This window comes from Protopterus annectens, chromosome 3.part1 (assembly GCF_019279795.1).
Source record: "Protopterus annectens isolate FY-2018-M chromosome 3.part1, PAN1.0, whole genome shotgun sequence".
Lineage (NCBI taxonomy): Eukaryota > Metazoa > Chordata > Ceratodontiformes > Protopteridae > Protopterus > Protopterus annectens.
Window position 1 is genome coordinate 1,096,148,020 of NC_056732.1, and position 19,800 is coordinate 1,096,167,819.

Below are 19,800 nucleotides of genomic sequence, written 5' to 3' on the forward strand. Positions count from 1 at the left end.
GACAAAGGGGGCGCAGTAGTGGTTCTCAATACTGACTATTATGTACAGGAAGGACTCAAACAATTGTCTGATACCAAGTGCTATATGCACATGGGGATGGATCCTACTCTTCGATTTAAACAGGATATTGACCAGTTTATTCAAGAGGCTTTACAGGAAGGAATTATTTCACAAAAGACAGCTCAAGATCTCCAAGTTAGTGACCCACAGAAACAGATTTTATATCTGTTACCTAAAATTCACAAATCCATTACTAATCCTCCAGGCAGACCCATTGTGTCGGGACATGGATCCCTTACAGAACCTCTATCTGTATTCTTAACGCAATACCTGAAGCCATTGTTGCCCATGGTCAGAGCCCGTATACAGGATACAACTGAATTTCTTAACATAATTGCTGATACTCAACTTGATCCTGATTGGATTATGTGCACTCTAGATGTGAAATCTTTGTATACCAGTATTCCACACTGGGCGGGTTTGCAAGCTTTAGATTATTGGCTTAAAAAAGCCGAACTCTATCCACCAGGATTTAACACCTTACTAGTATGCATGTCCGAGCATGTCCTCAACAAGAATGTTTTTTTCTTTCAGGGTGATTGTTATTGGCAATTGAGAGGCACAGCTATGGGAGCCTCTTTTGCCCCAATATATGCCGATTTATTTATGGCGTATTTGGAAGAATGTCTTATTTACGATCCCCTACATAACATCTATTTGGTTGAGATGGACATTTGGAGGCGCTACTTGGATGATTGCTGGATGGTGTGGCGTGCGGATATAGGTTATCTGTTGGAATTTGTTGAACATTTGAATAATAATATTTGGGGTATTGAATTTTCGATAACATATCATAAGTCAACCATTGACTTTTTGGATGTTACGATATATCGTAATGAAGACAATACTCTAAATACTAAAATACATAGGAAATATCCACAATTCAACACATTACTCCACTCTTCAAGTATGCACCCACGTCACACCATCCGCAACATTCCTAAATCACAATATTTACGTATAAAACATATCAATTCTTCCATGATGGATTATGAGGAGGCTAAACAGGATTTGAATAAGAGATTTTTGGATAGAGGTTACTCAAATATGGACATTTCTAGAGCAAGGGTGTGGACAGATCAACATGATAGATGTGACTTATTACAATACAAAAAGAAGGATGGTACTACAGATGAAACCATTAGATTTATTACTACTTTTGGGAAAAAACATCAACTAGTTAGGAATACATTGAATAATAACTGGAATATATTATTGGCTAATGATTATCTTCGTCATACATTGACTGAACAATGTTCCATTTCCTACAGGAGGGGCAAAACTTTAGGCACATTATTCTCCCACTATAAACATCGGGACAGTGGGGGTGCCACGTATAGGCAACTGACCATCTCTGGGGATGAACTATTGGGGACGTTTCCCTGTGGTCATTGCTCTTCTTGTGGAATTGTTAATAAAACTAAACAATTTTCTAGTGCCAATACAAGCAAGATATTTGATACCGTATTTTGCCAATTGTTCATCTAGTTGGGTGATTTATTTGGCTACATGCCATTGTCATGCTTTCTATGTAGGTAAGACTTCACGTTCCCTAAGAATCAGAATAGGTGAACATCGTAGTGATATTCGTAATCAAAAAGTTAGTAATGCCTTATATCAACATTCTATTAAACATAAATCTGCCAAATTTATGTTTACGATTATTGATAAAATTCAGGGGAATAGACACAATCAGTTGGGTTGGCAAAGTATTCTTAGTAACAAAGAAAAATATTGGATTATACACCTGGGGGCTTTATTTCCACCCGGACTGAATGACCATTTATAATTAACATTATGTATATATAGAATTACACACTGTATCCCTTTGGTTCTATCTAGTTTTATTTATATTATATGTTTTATATATATTATACTTTTCTGCCACATGTTTGGAACATTGACTAACATCCCACTCTGCATACTGACTTCATTGGGAAGTGCAATTTATTAAATTATGTTATATATGTTGCACACTTTAAATATCTATTGTGCATGTTAAGTGAAAGCCATTTGTTATTGGCTACTGTTATATATATATATGGAGTGTTTTCTATGGAGAATGTCTTTTCCATTTGTCCTCACTGATGAAGGTGCTCTACCGAAACTAGTTTGAGGTTTCGTGATACATGTTGCTGTGAGAGTATCATGGTGTAATATTTGCACCTATTTCACTGCCAATAAAGCTTTTGGAATCGAATTGCTGGCCTTTGTTTGTTTCCTCAGAAGAAGAGCCAGGCTCTGTAGATCTCTTAGATGTTAAAGACCAAGGACGAGCAGGAAGAGAAACCCCTTATAGTGGTCTCAAAGCTATCAGTGTATTAAACAAGCCACTCCTTTTGATGATTCCTGGAAGTGGAAGAAATGTGTTTATTCTTCTGTCTCTTCTTAAGACAGACATCAGCTTTAACCAACATTGGCAGCTCTGAACCCTGCCTAGACTCAATCAGGGTACCAGGAACCTTAACTAAGATCTGGGGAATTCCCCCAGGCCTATTGGATATAATCACCTCTGATTCCCCCTCACTGCTTGCAGCTGATGTTAGAAAAGCCACAGAGGACAAGCAAGAAGACAGTTCCATGCCAGGCTCTGACAGGTCATGGCAGAGGGACCAGAACTCAGTGCCAGGCATTCTTCAGGATTATTATCCACCTCAAGAGAAACATCTGGTGGAGGCTGGAAAGCAGCAGTATCAGATCTAGACTTCTAGGTCTTTTTCGTAAGTGGTGGCTGTACCTCAGGGTGGGTGGATTCGGCCAACCCTGGGTCAACAACTTAAGACGTTGGTCCTCAAGCTAATTGGAAAGTGATGACAGATGGCTACAGAGCGTCTTTGTCACAAATTTGTGTCCAATAGAGCACTAACTGTGATCATGAGAAGCTTGTAGACAAAGTACACACTTTTCATGATGATTCTTATAGAGAATTTGCCCTCCCACATTAACATTTCCCTTTCTTGGATAACATGAACTCTCAAAATACAATGTAAAAGAAAAGAAAAAGAAAAAGACCTACAAAGGGGTACTGATCTGAAAGATGCTTGGTATAATCACCTCAGCAAAGAGCGTTCAGACTGATGTTCAACTATGGCATTCAGACGGGCGACAAATGAGTTCCAGGTTTGGAGTGTCATATGTCAACTTTCTGTCCTACACTGATGCAGGGAGCATACATCTGCCATACAATGATGGTAATAGGTAAAAGCCTTGGTATACTGACTGGACGTTGAGCTATCCTTGGCAGAAGATCCCATAGGTTATGGAAACTGCAACAGTGATATAGAAGGACGTCTATTGGCACTTTGCTTGGAGAATCTAATACTGACAAAACTTCTAGCTGCGAGCTTCTTAAGGCTGTATATAAATCCACATACTCATGCAGAACAGTAAAGGCTGTAACTTTACACAGTGTCTTAAATGTCCCATTAACTCTGTTAGAGCTACTGTATATATGCATTCTTGGCTTTTATACTATGAATTTATTTTACCATTCCTAGCTATTCATAAGGCAATGATCTAGAGTAATAGAACCATACACTTCAAGTACTACAATTTGAAATTAATTGCTTACTTCTTACTCTTATATTCCATGACAAGAAGGAGTATACATTTCAGCAATTTTCCAATAAACTGCTAATGTGACATCCTACTAAAAAGAAGAACTGCTAATATGGTTTCCATTCAACTCATCAAGTTGACTTTTTGAACTGCAAAAAGGAGGTACAGCTGATCAAAACTCAGCTGATCAGATATACTGGCTTTTCTGCTGTGAGAAATCACGGTACAGTGGGGGCAGGGGAATTTGCCCTTTCCCTGCTGTACTGCAATCTCGGAACTGGTATGTATAATTAACAGGGGCTGTGGTTTGTGTTGGTTAAATCTTTGCGTTTCAAAGTACTTGGATTGAAACTGTTTTGGTGTATGACTTGGCACTTGACATTTTCATACTACAAGCATTTCTTATACACTAACACACACACACACACACACACACAAAAAATTCTGTGTGTGTGTGTGTATATATATATATATATATATATATATATATATATATATATATATATATATATATATATACATATATCACATGTGTGTGTGTGTGTGTGTGTGTGTGTGTGTGTGTGTGTGTATATACACACACACACACACACACACACACACACACACACACACACACACACACCACAAAATACTCCAGCATATATAAAAAAGGAGGAAGCAGTACTGCAAACCAAGTTTATTAAACAGTCTGCTATCCAGACCGGTTTTGCTGCATGTGGTGTGGTTGTTTTTCCTCCAAGCACATTACCGTCAGGCACCATTGTTTTTACTTTTATATATACATATATATATATATATATATATATATATATATATATAAATATATAGATATATACAGTATATGTATATATATATATATATGTATATACATACACAGTATATATATATATATATATATATATATATATATATATATATATACATACACAGTATATATATATATATATATATATATATATATATATATATATATATACACAGTATATATATATATATATATATATATATATACATATATATATAAATATATATATATATATATATATATATATATATATATATATATATATATATATATATATATATATATATATACACGCACACACACACAGAATTCCTACCTGATGTGGCAGCGAGTGGTTCACACCAAATCTAAGAAGCCAGTCTGAATGACCAGAAAATATTCACATTTAAAAGAATCTGACAAAAATATCTACAATAGTAATACTAATAGTAACTGTCATGCATAATTCATAACCATTATGGCAGTATATGATTCAAGCCACTCTATGTGAAGAGGCTAGAATGTCCCTTCACATCAAAGCTTAGTAATTTGAATTTTTTAAGGAATGTACTAAAATAAATCTGGCTGTAAGGCAGCTTAAGAGGGCTTACTGCCCTTTACCGACAGTTGTTCCTCAGTAATTGCAGTTATTATTCTGTAGTGTTTATGTTTAACATTCACTAGTTGACTAGTTGTCGGTCTCTGCATTTGTGTTTTGGACTATGTAGTAACATTACTTTTATTAACAGAAGGCAGTTTATTCAACAGAAAGTATAACTTACTGCCTTCACTAATTCCACATAAAAAATAGTGGAATGACCTGAACCTCCTCTTCAAAACCGAATAAAAAAATCATCAGGAACCAGCCCTTTATGTTTCACAATAGGTATTATCTCAAACTCTGTCACTAACATAAAAGGGGACTTTTATGTTCTCATTGGCTGAAAAGTATTAGTATGAAAGTAACGTCTTAGTAAAACCTAACACCAACTCTTGGTGCAGGTTAAATAAACTACGGCACAGCTCGAACAGGCAGAATCTTTTATTGTGTAAAACTCCAACACATCTGGTTAAGCGCTTTCATCTGTTAGAATACAGACTTCTTCAGAACCAAGAAACACAGATCTCATACAGTTTAAATAAAAATGTTTAAAACCTTAAAGAGATATTCTGTTTTATAAAATTGTGCAAACAGTACTTCCTAATATATAATTAGTCTAAATACATATATAAATATAAATAAATACAAAAAATCATATCTAAAATGTATATAAAATGTATATAAAAACCACATATATATATTGTACAAAACTGTTGCCATTGCGTACACATGCTATTCAAGTATTAAAAAAGGTTTAATGCTGATACTATCATTAATGCCTGGAAATCTTGTGGCATCTGTGTATATCTGCCACTTACTTTCCATCATAGCTAAATAAACTTACCAGTTCCCACCACGTACATAACTGTCAACCTGATCAATAATAGAACATTTAAAATTATGTTGATACCCTTTGATAAATATATGTTTATACAAAGCATTCTTCATATTTTATCTGGATCTTATAATAATGTTCATATATTCGTTTTTTTTATTTTTCTCTCCGTCTTTCCTATATAATTTGCTGGGCAGGCTACACAAGTTGCTAAATAAAGAACTTGTTTGATGTTGCAATTGCCTGCCCTGCATTTGATGTAAGTCTTGTTTATATTATCTAACTTGATACCAAATACTTCATTAATATATCTACATTGTTTACAGGAGCCACACTTCGTGGTTCCTCTTGGTGTGATCTTGAGTTTTTCTGAGCACATTGCCCTCTCTAAAAACTTTTTAATATTTGGGGCCGTTTTATATACACATTTCGGATGATTACCCAAAGTCATACTTATACTATCTGATATTGTAATCAAATCCCAATGCCTATTTAATATTTCTTTCACAAAATTAACATATGGAGTATACATTAACACACATACTTTGTTGAAGGCTTCTATTGTACTTACATGCTTGTCCAGATCCTTATTAGCTTCACATGATTTGCCTAAAAGGGGTAAATACTTAATACCCCATTGTCTTTTTACATAACCAACCACATCCTTTAACATAGCAATAGGATAACCCCTAGTACTAAACATTTTAAGTATTAACTCTAGTTCTTCTTCCATGTCTTTACTTGATGACATATGTGCAGCTCTAATGCACTGTCCTTTGAAAAGGTTCTTAAACATATAGGGTGGATGACTGCTACTAAACTCTATATAATCATTTGAGAATGTAGTTTTCCTATGTATTTTAGATGCAAACCCACCTATAGTATGGCTTATATAGGTGCCCAAATAAGCTATACCTTCTTTGTTGGTATTGTATGTAAATTTCAAAAAATCCGTCGTTCCATTGATGTAGTCAATAAATGAATTAATTGATTCATATGTCCCCTTCCATAGAATAAATAAATCATCAAGGTATCTAGTATATAAAACAATATGAGAATAATATTCACTTTGAAACGCATATTCAGACTCCTATTCTAACATAACGAGGTTTGCAACACCAAACAAGTTGTTTATTTAGCAACTTGTGTAGCCTGCCCAGCATATTATATAGGAAAGACGGAGAGAAAAATTAAAAAACGAATATATGAACATTATTATAAGATCCAGATAAAAGATATGAAGAATGCTTTATATAAACATATATTTAGCAAAGGGTATCAACATAATTTTAAATTTTCTATTATTGATCAGGTTGACAGTTATGTACGTGGTGGGAACTGGAAAGTTTATTTAGCTATGATGGAAAGTAAGTGGCAGATATACACAGATGCCACAAGATTTCCAGGCATTAATGATAGTATCAGCATTAAACCTTTTTTAATACTTGAATAGAATGTGTACGCAATGGCAACAGTTTTGTACAATATATATATGTGTTTTTTATATACATTTTTATATAAATTTTAGATATGATTTTTTGTATTTATTTATATTTATATATGTATTTAGACTAATTATATATTAGGAAGTACTGTTTGTACAATTTTATAAAACAGAATATCCCTTTAAGGTTTTAAACATTTTTGGCACCAAATTTGTTATTTAAACTGTATGAGATCTGTGTTTCTTGGTTCTGAAGAAGTCTGTATTCTAACAGATAAAAGCGCTTAACCAGATGTGTTGGAGTTTTACACAATAAAAGATTCTGCTTGTTCGAGCTGTGCCGTAGTTTATTTAACCTGCACCAGGAGTTGGTGTTATCTTTGTGGTTTCTTTAGTTGATTTGTTGTTCTTAGTAAAACCTGTCATCTTTCATCTCAGGGCAGCACTGGAAAATATTCCATATAAACTGTGTGAGTTATTTTTCCCACCAGAAAACACGCAACAGAAATCCTGAAGTAGTTCACTTACTGGTGTTTGAACTGCATTTATGCAAATCATAAGGGAACTGCTGACTGCCAAAAGGTTATTGTGACGTACCTGCACCAGTGAACAGCCACTGTGGCAACACTTCTGATGTGTAAAAGGGGAAACACAACACAATTCCAGACTTAGTGCGGCCTTCTTAACTTTAACGCTATTAAATGTCAAAATATTGGAAATCAAAATCTAAACCAAATGCAGCTAATGTAATGAATATTATAAAGAAGATTAAAAAATGGAGATGAATCACTATAAAACAGAAGGAGCAAACTGAAAGCTAATAAATGGAATTTGGGGGAACAATGCATGCAGAATAATGCTAAGGGCAGCAACAATGAGGTTTAAGAGAGGGCAGGAACTGACCAATTTGCATAATGTTGGAGTCAATGATAACTGTTAAAAAGAAAACATCTTTTCTAGTAATGTATGTATACATATGTCATTGTTTAAAACATGAACATTTACTAATGGTGTTTAAAAAATATCCAGTTATGAACTGTTCACCCTGACAACAATAAATGGGTAATGAACCATGCCCAACAGAAAACACGGAGTTGAACAGGATATGGTGGTGGTTAGCATATGCAAAGGAATGAATATTCGGTCTTATGTCACATGACTGGGTGCCATTCTTAGGTAGCCACTAGGTATGCAGTCCAAAAAAACATTAGGAAGCCTAGCTCAAATTCCCAATTGCCCCCAAAAACTGTCTGGTTACGTGACTTACTCAATGTCACACAGAAAATAAATGAAGGACTCAAACCCTGTGCCACAGAAAGTAGCTTTACAGTTCAAAGACTTAATCCTCTGCTTTGATAGGTTACTATTTTGACTTGTGGCATTCTGAAGTCTATGTCATAGATGGAAAGCAGTCAGTGAGATTGGAATTATGGGATGTCCAGGCCATCTGGTCACTGAACGTAGGACAGGAAACCAGTCTAGTGGAGTACATCAAATGCAAATCAGGACATGGCAAAAAATGAGGTAACGCTCAAGAATAAAGGAGATGAGACTCTGGCTGGGAAAATACGGAAATATGAAAATGACTGGCATTGACACGTTACTCTTCAGAGGCTACAAAGTACATGTGGGTGGGTGGGTGCGTGGATGGGGGGTATAAGTAGGTGATGCTATAAGGCATAGCTTGCTACAATGAGAGAAAGATCCTTAAAGAATGCAATGAAAACTAAACAGTGTTCCATGTTATCCCATTGTCATGCAAGAACATTCTTGATGTTCTGTAGAGGACTGGTTTTGGAACATCTTAAGTAAAATACATGGCAGATCTGCTGAGATGGAGACTGAGTTGTCAAAGGTGCAGCCATATGAGAGACTGGATGGTTTGTTTCAGGAACTCATGACAAGTAAACATGTATGGCATAACCTGTGTGTGTCACGTCGCAAGGGGAACAGCAATGAACTGCTAAGGTGTCTGGGCTTGCTTTAATACAAGGTAGGCAAGTATAGCAGAACATCTGTGATCCTGTCTGTTAGATGGGTTAGGACCAGAAACAAAAAGTGAAAAGTGTTGGACCTGAAGTTTAGGGAAAAAAAATGGGAATACCTGGCTAGGGCCTTTCTTCTTCAGATATGTCATTATTTACATATTAAAGTCTCAGAATTTTATCATTCGATGTCAATAGTTCATCTACAAACATTCTGCAACAGGTGTTAGGAATAGCCAACTGAAACAGAAGATACTGCTACAGAAGTCATAAAAAGACCTGTGAAACAAACAAAAAATGACGCAACACAAATAAAGAATATCTGAGTGATTAAAAAAAATGGCATCCAGTCAGAATCAGGACAAATAAAGGCACCAAAGCATAACTGAAGAATGAAGAAATGCACATAAAGTGCCAGACTACAGCAGCCACATTCATACTTGTACAAAGAATAGCTGAGACTGATTTTCTCCGTAGTGCAATACAAATACACAATATAAGTAGTGGAGGTACAATGAGACAAGGAGAATAGGACATGAGACCGGGTAAAGAGCAACCACTAGAGTTGAAGGAGGATGGTAGAGAGTGTTTCAGTGTTAAGAAACTGTATGCAGTAATGTGCAACGTGATGTTTATAGGCTACGGAAGTCAAATAACCATCAAAACTGGAAGTTCAAGAAGGCGGCAAATGTGTACATAATATTACATGATTATGGAGAGGGTGGAGTGAGATCATTTACTGTGTGGGATTTAAGCAAGAAGCAGACATCAGGAATTTCAACGCTCATGGACGGGACAGAGAAGAGGTTACAACAGAGATACAGAAGTAAATACAGAATTTGGAAAGTGAGAAAATATTGGTGGTAACAGATAAAAACCTGCTTGGTTTACAGCAGGGCAAAGTGAACTATCATGGGAGAGCAAGAATGAGTGACAGTAACAAGGGATGAAAGATGTAAAGTTTTGTACAAGGTGAAAGAGGGAAGTGAATTTATTTATTCACTGACATTTAATTACCAGAAAAGTCTGACTGGGTAGGCGCCATTTTCAGTGGAGGCCCAGGGAGAAAAGCTCCTAAGTATTACAAAACATTTTAAGAACAATAATCTTACAGTCTTTAAAAATAATGCAAAAAAAAGGTACATTTTAAATAATTACTCCAAATTAGACACTGTTTAAGAATATATGCAAGTTATATGACAATGATTTAAAAGAGAAAAGTGAGGCAGTTTACAGAGAAATTAGAGGTAAGTTAGTATAATACAAATAGGAATCGCAATACAAAATAAGTGAAAAGCAGGTGTATGGGGAGTGAAATGACAGAAGGAAGGAAATTAGTGAAGAAGGGAGAATAAGGAGATTTAGGTATTTTAGGTATTTGTTCACATTTAGGGATCATAGGAGGTTACTAGGCTAATGGTCCTAGAGCCCTTACAACCCTAGCCAAGAGTTTATCCCCCAGTCAGCACCTGTCGCCCCTGTCAATAAGGGACAAAGGGGAACCCCTGGGACAAATTTGTGGTTTCCCATCCTCTCATCGAGGTTGCGCTTGAAGAAGGTCAGCAAGGCACTCTGTTTGACATGTATGGGAAGTCTATTCCAGAGACGGGATAGCCTCTGGGAGACAAACCTGTCTCTCCAGCAGGTTTTGTTGATGTCACATATTACATTTAGGCCTATTGAGCAGGTAATGCACAAGGAATTAGACTTACGGATATGGAGCACCTCTAGTAGAGCAGGGTCCGATTTTGCCTTGTAGGAGAGAGACAGATCACCTCTGAGCAATCTGTATGATACAGAGTACAGTGATTATGATTTGAGCCTGTCCACACAGGACATATGTTGGAGGCCATGGATTCGCTCTGTGATGTATTTCTGTGGCCTTTCCAATTGGTGCAGGTGTTTGGAGAGGTACATACCAAACAGGGCATTATACTCAATTACAGGCCTAATGAGGGAGGAGTACAGAGAGGTAACGTCGTCCTTTTTTCTGGATGCAATCCCTTTACTTATGAGATGAACCAAGGAAAAGTCTTTCCTGGCCACTGCCGCCACATGATGGTTGAATGTGAGATTGTTGTTAACCTGAGTACCGAGATCTCTCACCACAGGTTGCATGCTTAGGGGGTTGCCGTTGATGTGGTAATCACTAGGGGCCGTGTTTTTGCTGAATGGTATGATAATACTTTTTTTGCATTTAACTTAAGACCATGATTTTGACACTGGTCATTTGTAGCTGTGAGACCCTCTTGCAGTATGTTAAGATCATCTGAGGAATCAGTGACAGCACCCAACTTACAATGCTTGGAGATTGCCCATGTTCTTGTTTATGAGATCCATAATAATACGCCCCATGGCTTTACAGATCAGACTTGTCAAGCTAATGGGGTAACAGTTTCCTGGGTCAGTAGTGGCACCACCTTTGTTCAAGGGGATGACAATGGCAGTTCTCAACTCTGCTGGAATGAAGCCTGTAATTAGGCTGTGGTTGAATAGGGTGGTCAATGGCGAAGCTAGTTCTTGTTGGAGATGGTGCAGAATACAGCCTGGGATACTATCAGGTCCCATGGAAGCTGTGTTCTTTGCCTTGGATAGGGCCTTTAACACGATCTACAGAGACAAATATCAGGGATGTCGAATGGGCCTTTGGAGGGGAAAGAGGGTGAAGTTTGTGCTGAACCAGCTTGCAGGTTGGCTACGGTCAACAGGATCAGTGTAAGTGGTACCATTAAGTACTAATTCGGAACAAATCTGGGCTTTGCCATGGAGGTTCCTGACATAACTGAAGAAGGACTTGTGGTTTCCCTTTGTTTTTGAGGCTAGTTTCAACTCATAATTGGCTTTGCAGGTTTTCACTACTGATCTAATTTGCTTGTTGAGGCTGAGGAGGGAGTTTTTTTTTTTATTTTGGAATTTGTTCCTTTTTACCCGTGGACAACAGGTTCTTCCTTTTGTTGTAAAGCCTGCTGATAGAGGATGTCCACCAGGCAGGTTTGTGTTTCCTTGAGGAGCAGGTTTTAGTTCTATTGGGTATGGCTGAGTCCATGTAGTTATACAGGTGCTTGTATACTACATTTGCGTACTGTCCAGCATAGTTGTCTGCATCCTCTGAGGGGGGTGGTGGTGTGAAGCTACTGATACCTTCCCTTAGAAGGTTGTAATCAGCTTTTGAGAAATATGTTTAGCTTTGTTATGGCTGGAGAGGGATTGGGTGGGACAGAAACTTCGAATGAGACAGACCGATGATCTGATCTCCCCTGGGAAGAACATACTATGGGAGTTGCGCAGCAGTCGCCCATGTTGGTGAGAACCAACTCCAGAATGTTATCTCCCCTTGTGGCAGATGAGACAAGCTGGTCTAGTGCGTTAGAACTGAAGAAGTCAAGGAATCGCTGGGTGAGTGCATTAGTGCAGGAATAGTTCGACCGGTCTATGGTGAGGTAGTTGAAGTAACCAAGGTTCAGGGTGCTAGGGGGTACCTTGATGGAGTCAAGTAGGTCCAGGAGGAGTGGGTGTCCTGAGACATGGAGGGGGGTCTATAGCTGGCTATAACTTGGATGGGTGTCTTGCTAACTGTCAGTTGCACCTGGAGTAACTCCAGTGCGTCATGTTGGCAAACCAGTATGGAAGTGTGCCTGTACTTAATGAAGATAGAGATTCCACCACCCTTATTCTTTCTGACCTCGTTTTGTGGTCGGAAAGTGTGGAATGAGGTATAACCTGGTAAGGCAGGGGTGCCCCACCACAGCCCTGAACCAAGTTTCCGTGACTGCACAGACATTGGCATCTTCCAGTGTGAGGAGAGCCTCCAGTGAATGCATTTTCAGGTTACGGCTCCTAGCATTAAGCAGCACGCCCTTCAATTTGCTTTTTGATATATATTTTATGTTAGAAGATTTGTCTTTGGGACACAGCCTAAAAAGGCACAATGGGGGAGGGAAGAACCTTGGCTAAGATCCAGAATCCCAGGGGTGACAGATGGAGGCCATTTCTGCCAAAGCATCAAGGCCTGTCCACCATGTCATTCCAGGCAGACAGATACTGGATCCTCTTGGAAAGAGACCAGAAACTAAGCCAATTGTTGACGTCAATTATTTTTGTTGGTATTGCGGTATCATTCCAGGTGAAGGTAGGATGCTGCTTAGGGCTAGGGTCATACCTGCCTGGGAAACATACTCTGAGAGCTCAAGCATGTCTCTCCATACAGTCCAGGGAGGTATGTCTCAAGTCATTCACACCAACATGGACAATGACAGAATCATACTTGTACCTGTTGTGGAGAGACTTAAGTGCATGTATGATGTGCTGGATTTTGACACCTGACAGACAGCTGACCATGACCTTCTCCTTGTTGAGCCTGGTGAGGGGGACATCAGTGTGTCCCACTACTGAGTTGCCAATGACTAGTACATTTGGTTTATTATTATGCCTTATGTCCTGCGTTGGTTTATTGTTTTGCCTAATGTGCTGTGTTTGTGAGACACTGGTGTGTTGTCTACTGTGTGTGATGTGATTGGTGTTGTGTTTGGTGTTTTGGGAGTCTCTGTTGTTTAGGTAAGTTTTTATTGAGGACCCCTGCACAGGTAGGTGGGTGTTGTGCTTGGCTCTGTGATGTGGGTGGTGTGGTGTTTGTGCTGGCAATCTCCTCTATGTCAGGAGTACTGACTGTGGCACGAGAGAACATGTATTCCAGCTTACTGATGTACATGCATTTCTCGCAAGTAGAAGAATTATGTGCTAGGAGAAGAGGACTGTCCGTGAACATGAGACAGTTGCTATACTGTCCTCAGTATGCCCATGGCAACCAGGCTGGCAGGAGAAACTGATGGGACTTCTCCAGACATAGTGTTCTGAATACTTGGCAGACTTATGGAGAGTAGGATTTGATAAGGGTTTACCCACAAATGTGTAGACCACAAAAACCTTAAATGTAAAATAACTGGCCTGAAGCACAAGTGCTAAAACCAAAACTGAGGTGCTTAGAAGAGTAGACAATTTAATTAGGCTACTGGCAAGCAAGTAATAAATGCATAATACGAGCACTTGAACACTTAAGAGCGGATAGAACAGCAAATAAGGTAATAAAGTAGGTAGACCACAGTTACAGTAAGATCAGCTAAATAAAGTATAATTTTTTTTTGTTAAATGGAAAGGGAGGAAACAGAGCAAGATTAAGAGACTATGGGGTTTGTCGTTCCCAAATGCTCTCTCTGTACACAGTAGATAGAGCTAGATGAGATGGAACTGACAGGAGTATCTGAAATCAAAGCAGCAAGGGGGTAGTCCTTCTCAGATGATCTCACTGAACTCAGTTGAGTGAGCAAATGAGATGGGTCCAGAAGGAGTGTCCAAACAGAAATTTACAGAAGGGGCAGGCAATTCCATACCTGCTCCTGCTGGTGTTGAGCAAGAACAGAGACAGCTTCTGGCTAGGAAGTCTTTCTGAATCTTTTTAAAGGACAGGGAGCATACCTCTCAACCTGGAAACATCAAAAATCTGGACAAGGCCCATGAAAAATAGGTACAAATCTGTATGCTGATTAACGTAAAATTTGCATACATAATTACACAACCCCACCCACTCTAATGGAATTGTGGGATACCATCTTTCAAACACAAACTGAAGAACAGAACCAAAATATAGCACCAGAGTTCCCCTGCAGCCTTTCCAATGTCCCATTACCTGGCTATTTCGCCCCATTTACCATAAACACTAATGTGTGCATACTGCTTTACTTCTACAGTGATTATTTGGATTTTATTTTTACATTTTATAGCACAATGCACATTCAGTGATAGACATCTGCTAAATAAAGCAATACTGTCTCACAATGAAAATAGACTTGGCATTAAAACTTCTCTGCCCTTGAAATTCACATTCATTGAAACAGCACTGAAACCCACACACATCCAAAGAAAATGCATCTGGCCAGTGGTGGACAAAGATTACCTTTCGGCTGTTTTCAAATCAGAGTCCCCTTGCACACAAAACAAGAAACATACATGTCTTCTTTGATACACCTTCCTGACTTTATTAAATTATATTCCTTGTATAATACAGCGCACTTGTTAGACTTAAGTTAGAGCGCATTTTAAATTTACTGTTTAAACATTTTTCCAGTAGGGCAATGAAACAAAATGCATAAACCAATAATGACAAAATTCCCCTATTCAGAACATTTCCATGATAAAAGTCTACTTCTACACACACACACACAAAAAAAAAAATATATATATATATATATATAGATATATATATATATATATATATATATATATATATATATATAGAAGGACAGTAGTGTAAGCCATATGCATCTTGCACTTATTTTCAATTGCGGGGGGGGGGGCAAAAGGGTAAAAAACAGAGACACATTTTAAACATTGCTAGTATAATTTTGGAACATTGCTTGAATAAAATGTTGTGTTACCACCATGCATTTCACTGCCAAGACTTGAATCCAGGTCCCTGTGCACTACAGTCAGAGCAACATACCACTAAGCCAAAGCAGCAGTTTCCTGAAAGACAGGAAGACAAACTTAAATGGCTATCATTTAGTGAATTCAGTTCTCACTTCTTACCATAGCTCTCAACCTCTTAGCACAAAAAAACCTGGATAAAGCCAATAATGGGGGAATACAGCCACAAAATAGGACGCATTTCAAATACTGATCTTATAAACTTAGAAAATTGCTAGAATAAAAGGTTTTGTATGACCATTTATTTTCTGAAGAATATGAAGTCTGAAATTCAAATGCCAAAATCCTGAAAACCAGAGATTTAATGAGGAACAGAACAAATACGAGGCATAAATTCACAAGTGTTGGCAGCTAGGGACTTTAAGCTCCTTTTTACCTGTACCCAAAGTACAGGGTTTGAGCCTGAGTACCTCTAGCCAACAGATGTATTCAGTTGGGGGCATTTTCTCTCACACACACACACACACACACACACACACACACACACACACACACACACACACACACACACACTGGCTGAAGTAAATACGTTCAGATGGAGAAACAGTACCTGAGCTCTGCATGCAGCAGTTTGTTTCCCAAGCAGCAGCAACTCCGTTCGTCCCCTGTTCTTGCTAGCAGGAACTCGCCTTGCAGAACAACTCTCCAGCTAATAGATAAATAGTTCACCCCCCCCCCCCATTCTTGCTAGCAGGAAAATAAACTCAGCTCAACTTTCCTTGTCTCCCGTTCTCATAAACTCTCCTTGCCTTGCTGATCCCACGAGTTCAAACAGCCGGAAATGTCCTTGGAAGCTCAAAGCTCAATTCCGACAGGCTGATGGAGCTGACGTCATCGCGCACGTAATGGCGTCAGCTCAAAAGGGTGAAACTAAAAATAATTTGAAAACAAAGCTGGAAAAAAAATCAGAAATGAAGACGTGCCACTTGGGAATCATGGCACCCCATTATTTGGACCCCAGAACTCATTTTTTACCAAGTAATTTGGTACGGTTGGGAGGTATGACGGGAGGAGGGTATTGACTTGATGGATGCAGATGGGGAGTTCCAGGCCTTAACAACATGGTATGAGTACAGCAGAGTTGATAGGCTTGTGGACAGAGAAGAGCTTTTGGTAATCGGATTGTAATGACCAAGTAAAAACATAGTTGTGTAGAATGGTACTTAGTGCTGGACAAGAAGATGGATGATGGATAATTTTTATGCTGGTAAGAAGCTGTGTATATGTTAGTTAATGGGGTAGCTCTAACCAATTTAGGCTTTTTAGTGCTATACAGTGGTGGGTTCTGAAGGGGGTATTTACTGCAAACTTTGTCACTTTATTATAGCATTGTTCAAGTTTTGCTTTTTGTGTTGCCTGGAAGTTAGTATGGATGGGATTTTATTTATGCAATTTTGTATAAGCAAGTAAAATTTAACATGATCATACCCTATCATCCCTAATAACTTGCTATGAGAAGTGACTTCAAAGGCTGTATTATTAAGAGAAAGGATTTTACATTTTATTTCTCATGAGAGAGGGATCTGGGGGAAAACTAGTCGTTTTTTGGGTTGGGGGGGGGGTTGAGCATAAGTTGTAGGTTACAAAGCCATGTTTTATTGTTTGATAAAGCTTCTTGACTTTTTTGAGATGTGTCAGGTTGTCACACATGCATATGAGTGTGTAGTCATCTGCATACTGTATTAGGGAACCCTAGTGTGGGGATGTGCAGAGTGTTGGTGAGAATGTCAAAGAGGAGGAGACAAAAGATACAGCCTTGTGGTACACCTGTGGTGACCGGAAGACATGGAGAGAGGATGGAATACATTTTACTGACTTATACCTATTGGACAAGTAGCATTTGAACCATAGAAGGATGGGCTGAGAGAAACCTAGTGAGGACATCAAGAAGAAGCTTGTCTGACAAACTGTGTTGAAGGTTGTAGACCAGTCTATAAATAAGGAGACTAGTTTGCCATTATCTATAGCTTTACTGACAATATCTATAAAGGCTGGAAGTGTACTGTTAGTGTTTTGGGAGGGATGGAAGCCATGTTGTGTGGGTGATAGGATTTCTTCCTACAGGAGACATTTTAGCAATTGTTTTTGAATACATTTTCCAAATATTGGGGGGAGGGGACTGCAGGTTTATAGGTCTAAAGTTAGTGATGTCCACTGAATTTCCTCTTTTGTGCAAAGGAATAATGTGGGATTTTTTTCCAGAGAGAGGGAATGTAGGATTCCCAGACTGACCAGTTTATATGGACTGAGACTGGATAGACAATACTATCAGCTGCTATTTTAAGATGCACTCATGAAGTGCATCAGCTAAAATAGAACATGGTTTGAGTTTCCTTAAGAGCAGTTTTATATAGAATGTAGGCACACATTTGAAGGTGAAAGTGGATGTGGTGACATGGCTGTTGGCAAGGGTGGGACTAAGTGTTTGGGAGTCCTTGTTTATGGACACTATACTACATATGAAATAAAAGTTGAATTATATTGCAGTTTTGAGTATTGAGCTATTGGCAGAGGAGTTAGGACTGAGTTTTTGGCCAGAATGTAAGACTTCTGGAAAAAACTGAAAGCAGGCAGGTCTTGGTGACAATGAACAGAGAGGGGCTTCCAGCCCTGTAGTAGGATAAGAAAACTTATCAGTGCAGACAGGCACTGCAGAGCTTGAAGCTGTATGAGAGGAGGGATAGGTGCCACTTGAAGAATGAATACCACAGATGAGTGTGCAGTGAGATACCAGTGTATGGCAGAGAGAGAGATGAAGCTCAAAGACTGTCTCTAAAAAACTGCCAATGACAGAAGGCACTGCTCTGCTTTTTATTTATTTTAAAGAAGTATGACCAAGCTGGAGAGGACACTTTACATTGGGGGAAGATAGAAAAAAAACATTACAAAATGCCTAACATTGTACACCTATTATATTTTGTACCTATCATACACATGTAATATATGCAGTATATTAATATTTAAAGCAGTATAAAAACACATTACAAAGGGGAAAAGAAAACTTGCACAACAGTTTGTACTACTACAAAAATAACAAGTTCCTATAAATATTATAAAAAATGTAGCAAAACGCTAGGGCAATTGCACATCACTGTTTATTCCTTCACACAGTATTATAACTACATGAATAAATGGTGTTGGTTATTGACAATTAACCAGAGACCCTCACAGTTAAATGCCACAGAGAAAATGCATGAAACATCCAACTGGAAGCTCAGACAAGCCACCCACAAAATAAGTATACAACCAGACAAAAATTAATCATCAAGATTGGTGTCAAAAGACAACTTTTGCTAGACTGAAACTGATACAAAAATGTGCACACCTTACAATGTCATTTAAATAAGATTAACTTAAAACACCATCACAATGAAACAGTTTTGTGACAAACAGGATAGAGCCAGGCATCATAGGTTCAATAGGCAACCTGAATGCTGGAAAGCCAGTCACTGAAGGTTTGGTCTGAACAATTGATGCTGGCTTGCTCTTTATGAGTTGAGAGAGATGCCATACCCAACTTCCACAAAAGCAGCACCCTCTATGGAAAAGCCAAGCAAAGGGATTTATACACACAAGGACTCAGAAGAGGGCATCCAGCCAAGGAGTAAATTACACTCTATCTGGGCATTACTAATGTGAGGAAGCGCAAACCCATTCTGAGGTATTGCAGAGCAGGGCACTGTACCATGCCCATCCATGCATAGCAAGTCCCTGCACATTTGACAGCAAATATGGGAGAGCTTTAAGAAAACATACAAGTATTGCAGTCATCCTGCAGATAACAGTTGTAATCCCATTTTCTCACCTCTCCTCCAGGTGCAATCCAGTGCTGAGAAAAGGAAGAAACAAATGCTTTAGTAGGAAGAGACTTCAAAGGTTATGAAGACTGCTACCAGTGAGAAATCATCTAATTAAAACACAAAACACTAATCAATTTGCTTTGCCAGATGATTAGCAACATAGGTGGCTATCAGTCATCTATCGAATAATGCCCAACATCCTACACATACTAAATATATTAGTGATTAACTACCATTACATAATGCAATG

At 38.3% G+C, this 19,800-nt stretch overlaps 1 protein-coding gene across 1 annotated transcript in view; it reads right to left on the reverse strand.

Annotated features, from left to right (window-relative positions):
* LOC122798374 (trafficking protein particle complex subunit 9-like) overlaps positions 1 to 19,800 on the reverse strand; it is a 473,700-nt gene that overhangs the window by 141,354 nt on the left and 312,546 nt on the right. The window lies entirely within an intron of this gene.